This window comes from Lolium perenne, chromosome 1 (assembly GCF_019359855.2).
Source record: "Lolium perenne isolate Kyuss_39 chromosome 1, Kyuss_2.0, whole genome shotgun sequence".
Lineage (NCBI taxonomy): Eukaryota > Viridiplantae > Streptophyta > Magnoliopsida > Poales > Poaceae > Lolium > Lolium perenne.
Window position 1 is genome coordinate 42,661,339 of NC_067244.2, and position 13,262 is coordinate 42,674,600.

Genomic DNA, 13,262 nt, shown 5'->3' on the forward strand with positions numbered 1-13,262 from the left:
ACTAATAATGCCCGCACCTTGTCCTAATTAGCTTGGACTACCGGATCATCACAATGCATTGTTTTTACCAAGTGTCACAAAGGGGTACCTCTATGCCGCCTGTACAAAGGTCTAAGGAGAAAGCTCGCATTGGATTTCTCGCTATTGATTATTCTTCAACTTAGACATCCATACCGGGATAACATAGACAACAGATAATGGACTCCTCTTTTATGCATAAGCATGTAACAACAATTAATAATTTTCTCATTTGAGATTGAGGATTGTTGTCCAAAACTGAAACTTCCACCATGGAGCATGGCTTTAGTTAGCGGCCCAATGTTCTTCTCTAACATATGCATGCTTAACCATATGGTGGTAGATCTCTCTTACTTCAGACAAGACGGACATGCATAGCAACTCACATGAAATTCAACAATGAAAAGTTGATGGCATCCCCAGTGAACATGGTTATCGCACAACAAGCAACTTAATAAGAGATAAAGTGCATAATTACATATTCAATACCACAATAGTTTTTAAGCTATTTGTCCCATGAGCTATATATTGCAAAGGTGAATGATGGAATTTTAAAGGTAGCACTCAAGCAATTTACTTTGGAATGGCGGAAAATACCATGTAGTAGGTAGGTATGGTGGACACAAATGGCATAGTGGTTGGCTCAAGTATTTGGATGCATGAGAAGTATTCCCTCTCGATACAAGGTTTAGGCTAGCAAGGCTTATTTGAAACAAACACAAGGATGAACCGGTGCAGCAAAACTCACATAAAAGACATATTGAAAACATTATAAGACTCTACACCGTCTTCCTTGTTGTTCAAACTCAAAACTAGAAATTATCTAGACCTTAGAGAGACCAAATATGCAAACCAAATTTTAGCATGCTCTATGTATTTCTTCATTAATGGGTGCAAAGCATATGATGCAAGAGCTTAAACATGAGCACAACAATTGCCAAGTATCACATTACCCAAGACATTTATAGCAATTACTACATGTATCATTTTCCAATTCCAACCATATAACAATTTAACGAAGGAGAAACTTCGCCATGAATACTATGAGTAGAAACCAAGGACATACTTGTCCATATGCTACAGCGGAGCGTGTCTCTCTCCCATAAAGTGAATGCTAGGATCCATTTTATTCAAACAAAACAAAAAACAAACCGACGCTCCAAGCAAAAGCACATAAGATGTGATGGAATAAAAATATAGTTTCAGGGGAGGAACCTGATAATGTTGTCGATGAAGAAGGGGATGCCTTGGGCATCCCCAAGCTTAGACGCTTGAGTCTTCTTGATATATGCAGGGGTGAACCACCGGGTGCATCCCCAAGCTTAGAGCTTTCACTCTCCTTGATCATGTTGCATCATACTCCTCTCTTGATCCTTGAAAACTTCCTCCACACCAAACTCGAAACAACTCATTAGAGGGTTAGTGCACAATATAAATTGACATATTCAGAGGTGACACAATCATTCTTAACACTTCTGGACATTGCATAATGCTACTGGACATTAATGGATCAAAGAAATTCATCCAACATAGCGAAAGAGGCAATGCGAAATAAAAGGCAGAATCTGTCAAAACAGAACAGTTCGTATTGACGAATTTTAAAATGGCACCAGACTTGCTCAAATGAAAATGCTCAAATTGAATGAAAGTTGCGTACATATCTGAGGATCATGCACGTAAATTGGCTTAATTTTCTGAGCTACCTGCAGGGAGGTGGACTCAGATTCGTGACAGCAAAGAAATCTGGAACTGTGCAGTAATCCAAATCTAGTACTTACTTTTCTATCAACGGCTTAACTTGGCACAACAAAACACAAAACTAAGATAAGGAGAGGTTGCTACAGTAGTAAACAACTTCCAAGACACAAAATAAAAACAAAGTACTGTAGGTAAGAACATGGGTTGTCTCCCATAAGCGCTTTTCTTTAACGCCTTTCAGCTAGGCGCAGAAAGTGTGTATCAAGTATTATCAAGAAACGAAGTGTCAACATTACCTTGGGCTTTACCCTTACCTTTCTTATTGTTTTTCTTTCCCTTTGGTTTAGGAAATGTATGAGTTTCCCCCGGTATAGAGGTGAATTTCAGAGTGCCTTCTCCAACATCAATAACTGCTCCCAATAGTTTCAGCAGGGATCTTCCGAGTGTGAGTTTTCCTGTTTCAACAACAAGATAATCAATGGATATTGTTCTTCCAAGAATGGTTGTATGCACACCTGCGGCTATTCCTTTAGGAATTATAGTAGAGTTATCAATGAGAGTTATTTCTTCTCCTCCTTCCTCGACTCCCCAAAGTTTCAAATATTTATAAATACTTTCAGGCATAAGGCAAAATTCATACATAATATCACAGTAGGCGTGGAGAGTTCGATCACCGATGACAATTTTAACAGCAGGATCCCACATTGAGAGTTTAGAGTTCACTAAGACTTGTTCAAGACGATTACGAACGTGGCAATAATTATCATTCAAGCGAGATGTACTTATCTCGAGATTATTTAATCTACTATAAATGCTAGTGAGGACTGAATCAAAGTTATTAGCTGAATCATGTGATGCAACCAACTTTTTTATGGCATTAAAAGCTTGATCCCCATTGCAATGAAGGAAATCTCCTCCCACTAAAGTATCCAAAGCATATCTATAGCGAACCATAAGACCAAAATAAAAATTACTGAGGAGCAGACTTAGGGTCATTTGAGGTTCAGTTTTACGATAAGAAGTAAAAATTCTAGACCAAGCATCCTTAAAACTCTCCTCATCCCCTTGTTTAAAAGTGAAGACTAATTCTTCAGGCGAAGAAGTAACAGGTTCAGAGCTAGACATGGTAACAAAAGTAACTAATTTTTTTTTTTTTGTATTTTAATATAGAGTGCAAGACAATAAAGCAAACTAGATAAAGTAAATCCAAGTAAACTAATTTTTTTGTGTTTTAGATATAGCAAACAAGATAGCAAATAAAGTAAAACTAGCAACTAATTTTTTTGTATTTTGATTTAGTGCAGCAAACAAAGTAGTAAATAAAACTAAGCAAGACAAAAACAAAGTAAAGAGATTGAGAAGTGGAGACTCCCCTTGCAGCGTGTCTTGATCTCCCCGGCAACGGCGCCAGAAATTTGTTGCTGGCGCAAAGTTGACGTGGGAGTTAGAGATCTCTGTGGTGTAGCTTTTCTTCAGATCCCCGGCAACGGCGCCAGAAATTTGCTTGATGCGTGTGGTTGGCACGTCCGTTGGGAACCCCAAGAGGAAGGTGTGATGCGCACAGCGGCAAGTTTCCCTCAGTAAGAAACCAAGGTTTAATCGGACCAGTAGGAGTCAAGAAGCACGTTGAAGGTTGATGGCGGCGAGATGTAGTGCGGCGCAACACCAGTGATTCCGGCGCCAACGTGGAACCTGCACAACACAACCAAAGTACTTTGCCCCAACGAAACAGTGAGGTTGTCAATCTCACCGGCTTGCTGTAACAAAGAGTTAACCGTATTGTGTGGAAGATGATTGTTTGCAGAAAACAGTAGAACAAGTATTGCAGTAGATTGTATTTCAGTAAAGAGAATTGGACCGGGGTCCACAGTTCACTAGAGGTGTCTCTCCCATAAGACGAACAGCATGTTGGGTGAACAAATTACAGTTGGGCAATTGACAAATAAAGAGAGCATGACAATGCACATACATATCATGATGAGTATAGTGAGATTTAATTGGGCATTACGACAAAGTACATAGACCGTCATCCAACTGCATCTATGCCTAAAAAGTCCACCTTCAGGTTATCATCCGAACCCCTTCCAGTATTAAGTTGCTAACAACAGACAATTGCATTAAGTATGGTGCGTAATGTAACTAGTGACTACATCCTTGAACATAGCACTAATGTTTTATCCCTAGTGGCAACAGCACAACACAACCTTAGAACTTTCTCACATCGTCCTGTGTGTCAATGCAGGCATGAACCCACTATCGAGCATAAGTACTCCCTCTTGGAGTTAATAGCAAAAACTTGGCCAGAGTATCTACTAGTAACGGAGAGCATGCAAGATCATAAACAACACATAGATATAACTTTGATAATCAACATAACAAGTATTCTCTATTCATCGGATCCCAACAAACGCAACATATAGAATTACAGATAGATGATCTTGATCATGTTAGGCAGCTCACAAGATCCGACAATGATAGCACAATGGGGAGAAGACAACCATCTAGCTACTGCTATGGACCCATAGTCCAGGGGTAGACTACTCACACATCACACCGGAGGCGACCATGGCGGCGTAGAATCCTCCGGGAGATGATTCCCCTCTCCGGCAGGGTGCCGGAGGCGATCTCCTGGATCCCCCGAGATGGGATCGGCGTTGGCGGCGTCTCTGGAAGGTTTTCCGTATCGTGGCTCTCGGTACTGGGGGTTTCGTCACGGAGGCTATTTGTAGGCGGAAGGGCAGGTCAAGAGGCGGCACGGGGGCCCCACACCACAGGGCCGCACGGCCAAGGGGGGGGCCGCGCCGCCCTAGGGTGTGGCCCCTCCGTGGCCCCTCTTCGTCTCTCCTTCGGACTTCTGGAAGCTTCGTGAGAAAATAGGCCCCTGGGCTTTGATTTCGTCCAATTCCGAGAATATTTCCTTACTAGGATTTCTGAAACCAAAAACAGCAGAAAACAAAGAATCGGCACTTTGGCATCTTGTTAATAGGTTAGTTCCAGAAAATGCACGAATATGACATAAAGTGTGCATAAAACATGTAGATAACATCAATAATGTGGCATGGAACATAAGAAATTATCGATACGTCGGAGACGTATCACACCCCAAGTGGCGTAGTACCCGGTGGTGAAGCAGATGATCATGCTTGGTTGCGTCGATGTCGCGGTGGAGACGGAGCAGCTCGTAGCCCTGTCCTTGATTGCTTTTCCTTTTTCAGATACAGGGTGTTTTCTGTAACTTCTATGACCCTGGTTGTAATGTTTTACTTTTCGGGGGTCTTGCTTGTAAGATGTATTCCACCGACGTCTTTCTAATGCAGCATCGGGGTCTTTCCGGACCCCTCTTATGTTCAAAAAAAAAACAAGTATGCAGGCTGGCCCCATTACATCACTTGCACTGAAAAAACCTATATTTGAAGATAAGGCCTGCCAAAATGCAAAAACCACCCTAGGACTAAAAATAGAAAAGCAATCAGGTCCTTGGAAGCCTCTGCCACCAGACGCCGGCGTCCTCATGGCGTCGCCGCCGAGGAACTGGGCGCAGACGCCCGAACACCCCTTTCCGGCGTAGATCCGTCGCCGCCGGACACCTGGACACCACCGGGGACGAACCACTTGATGGCGACAAGATGCCGAGCTCCAGCCGCGAGGATGAAGAAGAGCCTCCTTCCAGGAGGTTGTCGATTGTTGGCCGCCATATCGGCCGAAGATAGCAGAGGCAGCGCTGCCCCTAGCTTGGATGCTCAAATCGATGACGAATCGCCGTCGCCACCGAAGAAGGAACCGACGGAGAACGAGAAGAACCTCACCCCCATACCTCCCCTCGCCACCACGGCAGGACAGAGGCAGAGAAAGAGTGAAGCTTCCCCTTCCCAGCACAGCACCAGCAGGTCCGCCGGCTTTATTGACGAAGATGGTGCTCCTCTTCCTTGCCAGCACCTCCGGCCACTGGAAGATCCAGCCAGAAAAGAGGAACCCTAGCCTGAGCTCGATCTGGCCGATCAGATCGAGCCCCCATCTCCTAACTACTGGCATCACGCCAAGATCCACAAGGGTAATCCTAAAAACTGGAAAAGGAGAGGACCTAGACTACACCTATACACGCCGGCGCACCACCTCCACCGTCTCCGGCCGGCTACTCCGGTGGAGGGGCTTCGGATCGGCCCGGATAAGAACGGGGAACGACCTGTAACTGTAGCAAGGCGAGAGCTGGTGGGGGGAAATGAGAGAGCTCCTCATTGACATGGGTCTCATTCCCACATACTGACTCAAAGTCAACTGATTTCGGGCTTCCCAAAGTCAGTCAATATGTGCCAATGAGACGGAGAGGGGTGTTCAAGCTCAACATGCCGGAATCATCTGTGTCCAGTTGCGCGACAGGCTAGAGGGATTCACTTGATGCAGTGGCAAACGAGCATAGAGGTGGTTTCTGCAGGATGAGGAGGCAGTATGGCAATATCACTGGTCATGGGCGATGAAAACGCTGGTTGGGCATGGTTGAGGGACATGTCGCCACGCAGGGTAGGCAACAAGTTGGACACGACGACCAAGCGGTTGTCGGTGACAGATAGAGAACATGGGAGACGGGGAAGACCGCTAAGACAACTCATAGTGGAAGTAACTTAGGCTGGTCATAGTGCATAGTATCATATACTTCATCATCTTCAAAAAAAAATATACTTCCTCCGTCCACAAATAAGTGGACATCTAGCCTTCTCAAAAATTCACAAATAAGTGTACATCTAGACTTCTTGGTATGTTTTTTTACGTTTATGTCCTTAGTGCATGCCTTGATCTCAGCTCTCATTAATCATTTTTGGTTTCTCAATGTTGTTTTATTGGTTACTAGCATGCACAACATTTATTAGCGCCTAAATCAAAGCATTTTCTTGGTTAATGCGAAGATTTACTGAAGGAATGAGGGATTTTTTTTACAAAAAGTTTAAAGTCTCTTGAAAACCGCGCGTGTCCACTTATTTGTGGACGGAGGGAGTACTAGTATCATGCATATGATACTTGTCTATGATACTATCTCTATAGTGGGTGGTATCATAGAGTAGTATCATAAACTTCTAAATTTATTGTTTTGTAGAATTCCATTGTAAATCTATGTACTCCCTCCTTCACAGTTTATTAGGCACGCGCGTACCCCTAGGTCACCAATTTAACCTATATAATTTAAATTATATAATATAAAAATTATATCATTAGAAAATAGAACATCTGAACTTTCTAATGATATAATTTTTATAACATATAACTAATGTTAACTTGATCAAATTTACGACCTAGGGGTACGCGCGTGCCTTATAAACTGTGAGAGAGGGAGTACATGATCTATTTGACATGTACTTTTCTCGTAACGTGCGCTATGATATAGTATTCACCTATGTTACTCTAATCTTATCTCTCCTCCTTAATTACATATCACATCATCATTTTTGTGGGCCTAGTATGCATGATACTACCTATGATACTAGCACTATGGCCAGCCTTAGCTAGTAACATCACACATCTCAAGATGTTTGGTGACATGGCATGCCAATAAATGAAAAAAAATGAGGTGGTAACTACTAGCTATTTTACCATAACATCACACCCCAAAGCAAGATGAGTCTATAACATAATAAATGACACAATTCATGACACCATATATAAGTTACTACCTACTATGAAGGTATTAACTTAGAGTTACTAGTCTAAATTACTCCAGCCCAAAGACAATCGTTGGGGCATTTGAAAATAATAATAAAATAATAATTATAGGGCTTCTTTAACCTCCCATGTGGGTGAAAGCTTATGCCGGCCTTCAGTGCGCTGCACTAGGCGTAGCACAAGATCTCCTTCCCGAAATACTCTCGGGTTAACCTTCCGGCTATGATAGCGTCTGAGGTTTTGCTGGTAAATGGTTGTTCTTGCCAATGCCAATTCTCTTGCTTCTTCTAGCAAGTCCACATCGTTTTCTCTGGCCTCTTTTACCTCTTGCTCGGTATAGAGCTGCACTCTTGGTGAGTCATGGAGAATGTCGGTTGGTATGACCGCTTCTGCTCCGTAAACCATAAAGAATGGAGTGTATCCGGTGGACCGGTTTGGAGTTGTTCTTATGCTCCATAGCACTGAGGGTAGCTCATCGATCCAACACCCCGGTGACTTTTCCACTGCCTCGATGAGTCTCGGTTTGATACCGGAAAGCACCAAAGTATTTGTTCTTTCCACCTGGCCATTGCCTTGTGGGTGTGCCACCGAGCACAAATCCAACCGGATATTGTTATCCTCACAAAATCTTTTGAACTCACCTTGAGCAAAGTTGGTTCCATTGTCAGTGATAATGCTATGCGGGTAGCCATACCGCAAGATAACATCTTTTAAGAACTTCACCGCTGTGCGCGCATCACACTTTGCGATAGGCTTCACTTCTAGCCACTTGGTGAATTTGTCTACCATAACCAAGATGTGGGTCATATTGCCCCTTGCAGTTTTGAATGGGCCAACCATGTCAAGGCACCAAACAGCAAATGGCCAAGTTAGCGGTATGGTTTTTAAACCGGATGCTGGGGTATGATTTTGCTTGGCGTACCTCTGGCACCCGTTGCACTTTCTTACCAAATCCTCAGCATTTTCCAAAGCAGTGGGCCAATAGAACCCATGCCGGAATACCTTTGCAACCAGCGCCCTTGATGAAGCATGGTGCCCACATTCTCCTTGGCGAATCTCCTCGAGCATTTCTTTTCCCTCTCCCGGTTCCACACATCTTTGAAGGACACCGGTAACACTTCTCTTGTACACCTCACCATTGATGATGGTGTATGCTTTGGACCTCCTCTGGATCCTTTTGGATTCATTTTCGTCATCCGGCAAGGTGTCGTTGATCAGGAATTCCTTAATAGGTTTAACCCACGATGGTGCCTCTCGAACCAGAAATACCGGTACGTCTATCTCCATGTTGTCCACCAGCATTGTTTCTTCCGGTATGGACGCAGCAGTCCCCGAACTTACCGGAACAGTCCCCGAGCTTGTCGGGACAGTCCCCGAGTTTGCCGGAACAGTCCCCGAGCTTGCCGGAACAGTCCCCGGGTTCCCTTCATCGATATCCATGGGTACCACATGTGATTCCGGTACGAAAATTGATTCCGAGTCCGGGCTTAGTTTGATCGATGGTACTCTTAAGTGTGCCAAGGCTATTCCGGGAGGAATTTCTTGCCTAGATGAGCCCAGCTTGGACAAAGCATCCGCGGCCTGATTTTCCGCTCGTGGCACATGGTGAAATTCACAGCCCTCAAAGAAGCCGGCAATCTTTTGCACGTGAAATCGGTACGAGGCCATGTTGGCATCTTTTGCGTCCCAATCTCCGGAACATTTTTGCACCACAAGATCTGAATCTCCATAGCAAATAATCCGGTGCGCACCGATTTCTTTTGCGACCTTAAGTCCGTGAATCAGAGCCTCGTACTCGGCGAGATTGTTTGATGCCCTGAAATGTACTTGCAAAACATACCGGAGATGATCTCCCTTAGGTGAGGTAAGCACCACACCGGCACCTAGACCCTCTTTGAGTTTGGATCCGTCAAAGTGCATCTTCCAGTATTCTATTTTTTGATCCGGCGGCTTGTATTGCATTTCCGCCCAATCAACAAGGAAATCAGCCAAAGCTTGTGATTTTATGGCATCCCTTCTTTCGTACACCGGTACATATGGTGATATCTGGATTGCCCACTTTGCAATCCTTCCGCTTGCATCTTTGTTGCACATGATATCGGAAATGGGTGCCTCGCTCACCACTTTCATGGGGTGCTCCTCAAAGTAATGCTTAAGCTTTGTGGCGGCCATGAACACGCCATAAGTCATTTTCTGGAAGTGAGGGTAGTTTTGTTTTGAGAGGGAGAGCACCTCGCTCAGGTAGTATACCGACCTCTGGACGGTTTTTCCTTCCTCTTCTCTTTCAACTACAACCACTACACTCACAACCCGGTTTGTTGCAGCTATGTATAATAGCATAGGCTCCCTTTCTAGAGGTGAAGCCAATATAGGCGCTGTGGCCAGCATTGTCTTTAGCTCTTTAAACGCCGCGTCTGCCTGAGGGGTCCAGACGAACGTATCTGATTTTTTCATGAGAGCATAGAGTGGTAGAGCTTTTTCTCCCAACCTGCTTATGAACCGGCTTAGTGATGCCAAGCTTCCGGTAAACTTTGCACGTCCTTGAGATCGCGCGGTATCGTCATTCTTTCGATTGCCCGGATTTTTACCGGATTGACCTCAATGCCCCGGCTTGACACGAGAAAGCCTAGCAGTTTGCCGGCAGGGACACCAAAAGTGCATTTTGCCGGATTGAGTTTCATCCGGAATCTTCTCAAGTTATCAAATGTTTGCCGGAGGTCATCAATTAAGGTTTCTTTTACTTTGGTTTTTACCACGACATCGTCCACATAGACTTGCACATTCTTTCCGATTTGATCGAACAAGCATTTTTGCATACAGCGCTGGTACGTTGCACCAGCGTTGCGCAAACCAAAAGGCATAGTGACATAGCAGTAAGCCCCTTGCGGGGTGATGAACGCAGTTTTTATTTGATCTTCCTTTTTCAGGGTATTTGGTGGAAACCGGAATAAGCATCCAGGAAAGACAACAGTTCACAACCAGCAGTGGAATCAATCACCTGATCGATCCGGGGTAAAGGGAAAGGGTCTTTCGGGCAAGCTTTGTTCAAGTTGGTGTAATCGATGCACATGCGCCACACCTTTGGAGCTTTTGCTTCCAGGTTCTCTTCTTTCTTCTTTTCGACCAGCACCGGATTGGCTAGCCACTCCCTGTGCAGTACTTCCACGATGAAGCCGGCAACCAGCAACTTTGTCACCTCTTCTCCAATGATCTTTCTCTTGTCTTCAGCAAACCGGCGCAGCGGCTACCTCACCGGCTTCGCATCCTTCCGGACATTTAAAGAGTGCTCAGCCAGCTCCCTCGGAACACCTACCAAGTCATCAGTAGACCAGGCAAAAATATTCCGATTCTCACGGAGAAAGCTGACGAGCGCGCTTTCCTATGCCTCATTCATGCCGGCACCGATACGAACGGTGCGCTCAGGGTAAGCCGGGTCCAGCACAATGTCCTTTGTTTCTTTTGTCGGCTTGAATGCCGGTGCGCACAAGTTAGCACTCATTTCCGCTAAGCTCAGCTGTGAGGACTGAGTCAGCGCAACAGCAGTTTGCATTCTCCTTTTTTCCTCTGTAATCACCAGCGATTCTACCAGATTTGATCCGGCTGAAGCGGTTTCCAGTGAGACTTTGTAGTTTCCCACCACAGTTAAGGGTCCACGAGGTGCCAGCATCTTCATCTTGAGATAGGCCGTGTGAGTTGAAGCCATGAAAGCAGCCAATGCCGATCTCCCCAGCAACGCGTGGTAAGGACTATCTAAGTCCACCACCTCGAACTCAAGGTTTTCAACCCGGCAATTATCACGTCCTCCAAACGACACATCCACCCAGACTTTTCCAACCGGCGCGCAGGACAGGCCCGGAACGATTCCATGGAAAGTTGTACGAGTTGGCTGAAGCATGTTTTCTGTTATGCCCAGCATATTCATGGTGTGCCGGTACATGATGTTTATGCTGCTCCCATTGTCTATCAGCACCTTGCTGAATTTGACTCGAGCATTTGGCCCTTGCATGATTGGGTCCAAGACAAGAGCATAGCCACCCGGGTTAGGCATTATCTTGGGGTGATCCTTGAACGACCAAAAGATCTCTTGATCTGACCACAGCATGTATTTTGGTACCACCGGCATCACCGCGTTCACTTCCATAGAACGGCGATGTAGGCTCTGTCTGTCGGTTGGCTCAGTGACGAACACAACGCAGCACATATCTGGATCATGGTAAACATTCCGGCCCAAAGGTGCCGGTGGAGGCAGTTGGCCATTGCCTTCTCCCACCTGGTTAACTTGCTGGTGCTGCTGTTGCCGGTTTGGCTGAGGCTGTACCGATAGAGCATTTGCCCCGGTAAGCGGCGGTGGTGGTGGTAGTTGATGCTGTCGTAGCATATCTTGAGATGGTGGTTGCATGGTGGAGCACCCTTGTGCTTGCGCATCTTTTACTGCTCCCTTAAGCATCAAGTACTTGGTCCAAGTACAATCCTTTGTCAGATGATTTGACGGGTGAGCCGGATTTGGTGTGTGCCACCGGCATGGTTGATCCATGGCGGCTTCCATGGTGTACTTCACAGGTTCTTGCCAGTTCTTTTTCTGGCCGCAGGGTTTCTTTTCGACCCACTGTTTCTTAGGACCCGCCCATGGCTGCGATCCGGTTCTTTGCCTCTGACTGCCGCTGGCCTCAGAGTTCTCTTGTACAGCAGCAACTTGCTGCGGACCGTACCTTCGATCCGGGAAATCTTCCCTTCTTTTGTTGTTCCGGTTATCCTGGTGTTGTTCTTGGCGCTGCTGAGGCGGGTTTGATTGTTCCGGCTCAGCTTGAACTGCCGGTTGCATCGGGTCTCCCAATGCATAGTTATCCGCCACACATATCATTTCCGTCAGCGTTGTCGGCATGTTCCGCTGCAGCTTTTGCCACAACGGCGAACCTCTTTTGCACCCACTGCTAAACCAAGCAATGGCTTGCGCCTCTATCACCCCTTCACAGGAGTTCCTTGTGGTGTTCCACCGGGCCAGATAATCCCGGTCTGTTTCATTTGGGTGATGTACGCACAGGGCGAGCTGCTGCGGCCTGTTTGGCCTCCGGTATGTGCTGCTGAAGTTACTCACAAAAGCTTCCTCAAAGTCCAACCAACCGTTTATGCTCCCTGCCGGCAAGTTGTTTAGCCAAATTCGAGCCAGTCCCACCAAGAATGATGGTATGATTCTCACGGCCCAACGTCGGTTTCCTCCTCCAGCTACAGTTCCTCCGCCACCAGCGACGTATACCGCGGTCACGTAATCCGCGAGCCAGTCTTCCGGCTTAGTGGTGCCATCATACGTTTTTGTATCACGGGGCAACTGGAAGTTGTGAACCGGTGGTCCCTCTTTCATGATCCTTGGACCAAAACACTTTGGGCCCGGAGGACCTTGTGCCTCGATCATTTCCGACAAGTATACTCTATCCAGATGGTGCCTCGCATCCCGTTCTGCTAGGTATATCTTTCTCCCAGGCGTTCTCCCAATGGGTTCCGGTATGCTGCGGGTCTTGTTGAATCAACCTCGTCATCATGCTCCGGTACCGCGGCCCTTGCTTGCCGGTACCTTGGGGGATCCATCTCCTCCTCGTCATACGCTGCCCTTGCAGCTCGATAATTTTGCCCGGTTTCGTGTCTACAGGCATGATTGTTTCCGGCATAGCCTCCTTTGGCGTAGCCTCTGTCTGCCCCTTGGCTTTTTCTACCGGCATCGTGTTGCCCGGCTTATTGTTTTCCGCCAAGAACCGGATCATACACAGTCATCTGCTGCGCATTCATCTATTTTTCTCTTCTTCTGTCCGGATGGGGGGATGAGGCCTGCCCATGGGACTTGCTACCGGCATTCTTTGTTGAACGCGCGGATTTTGAAGCCACAGCCTTGTTCAGCTTAG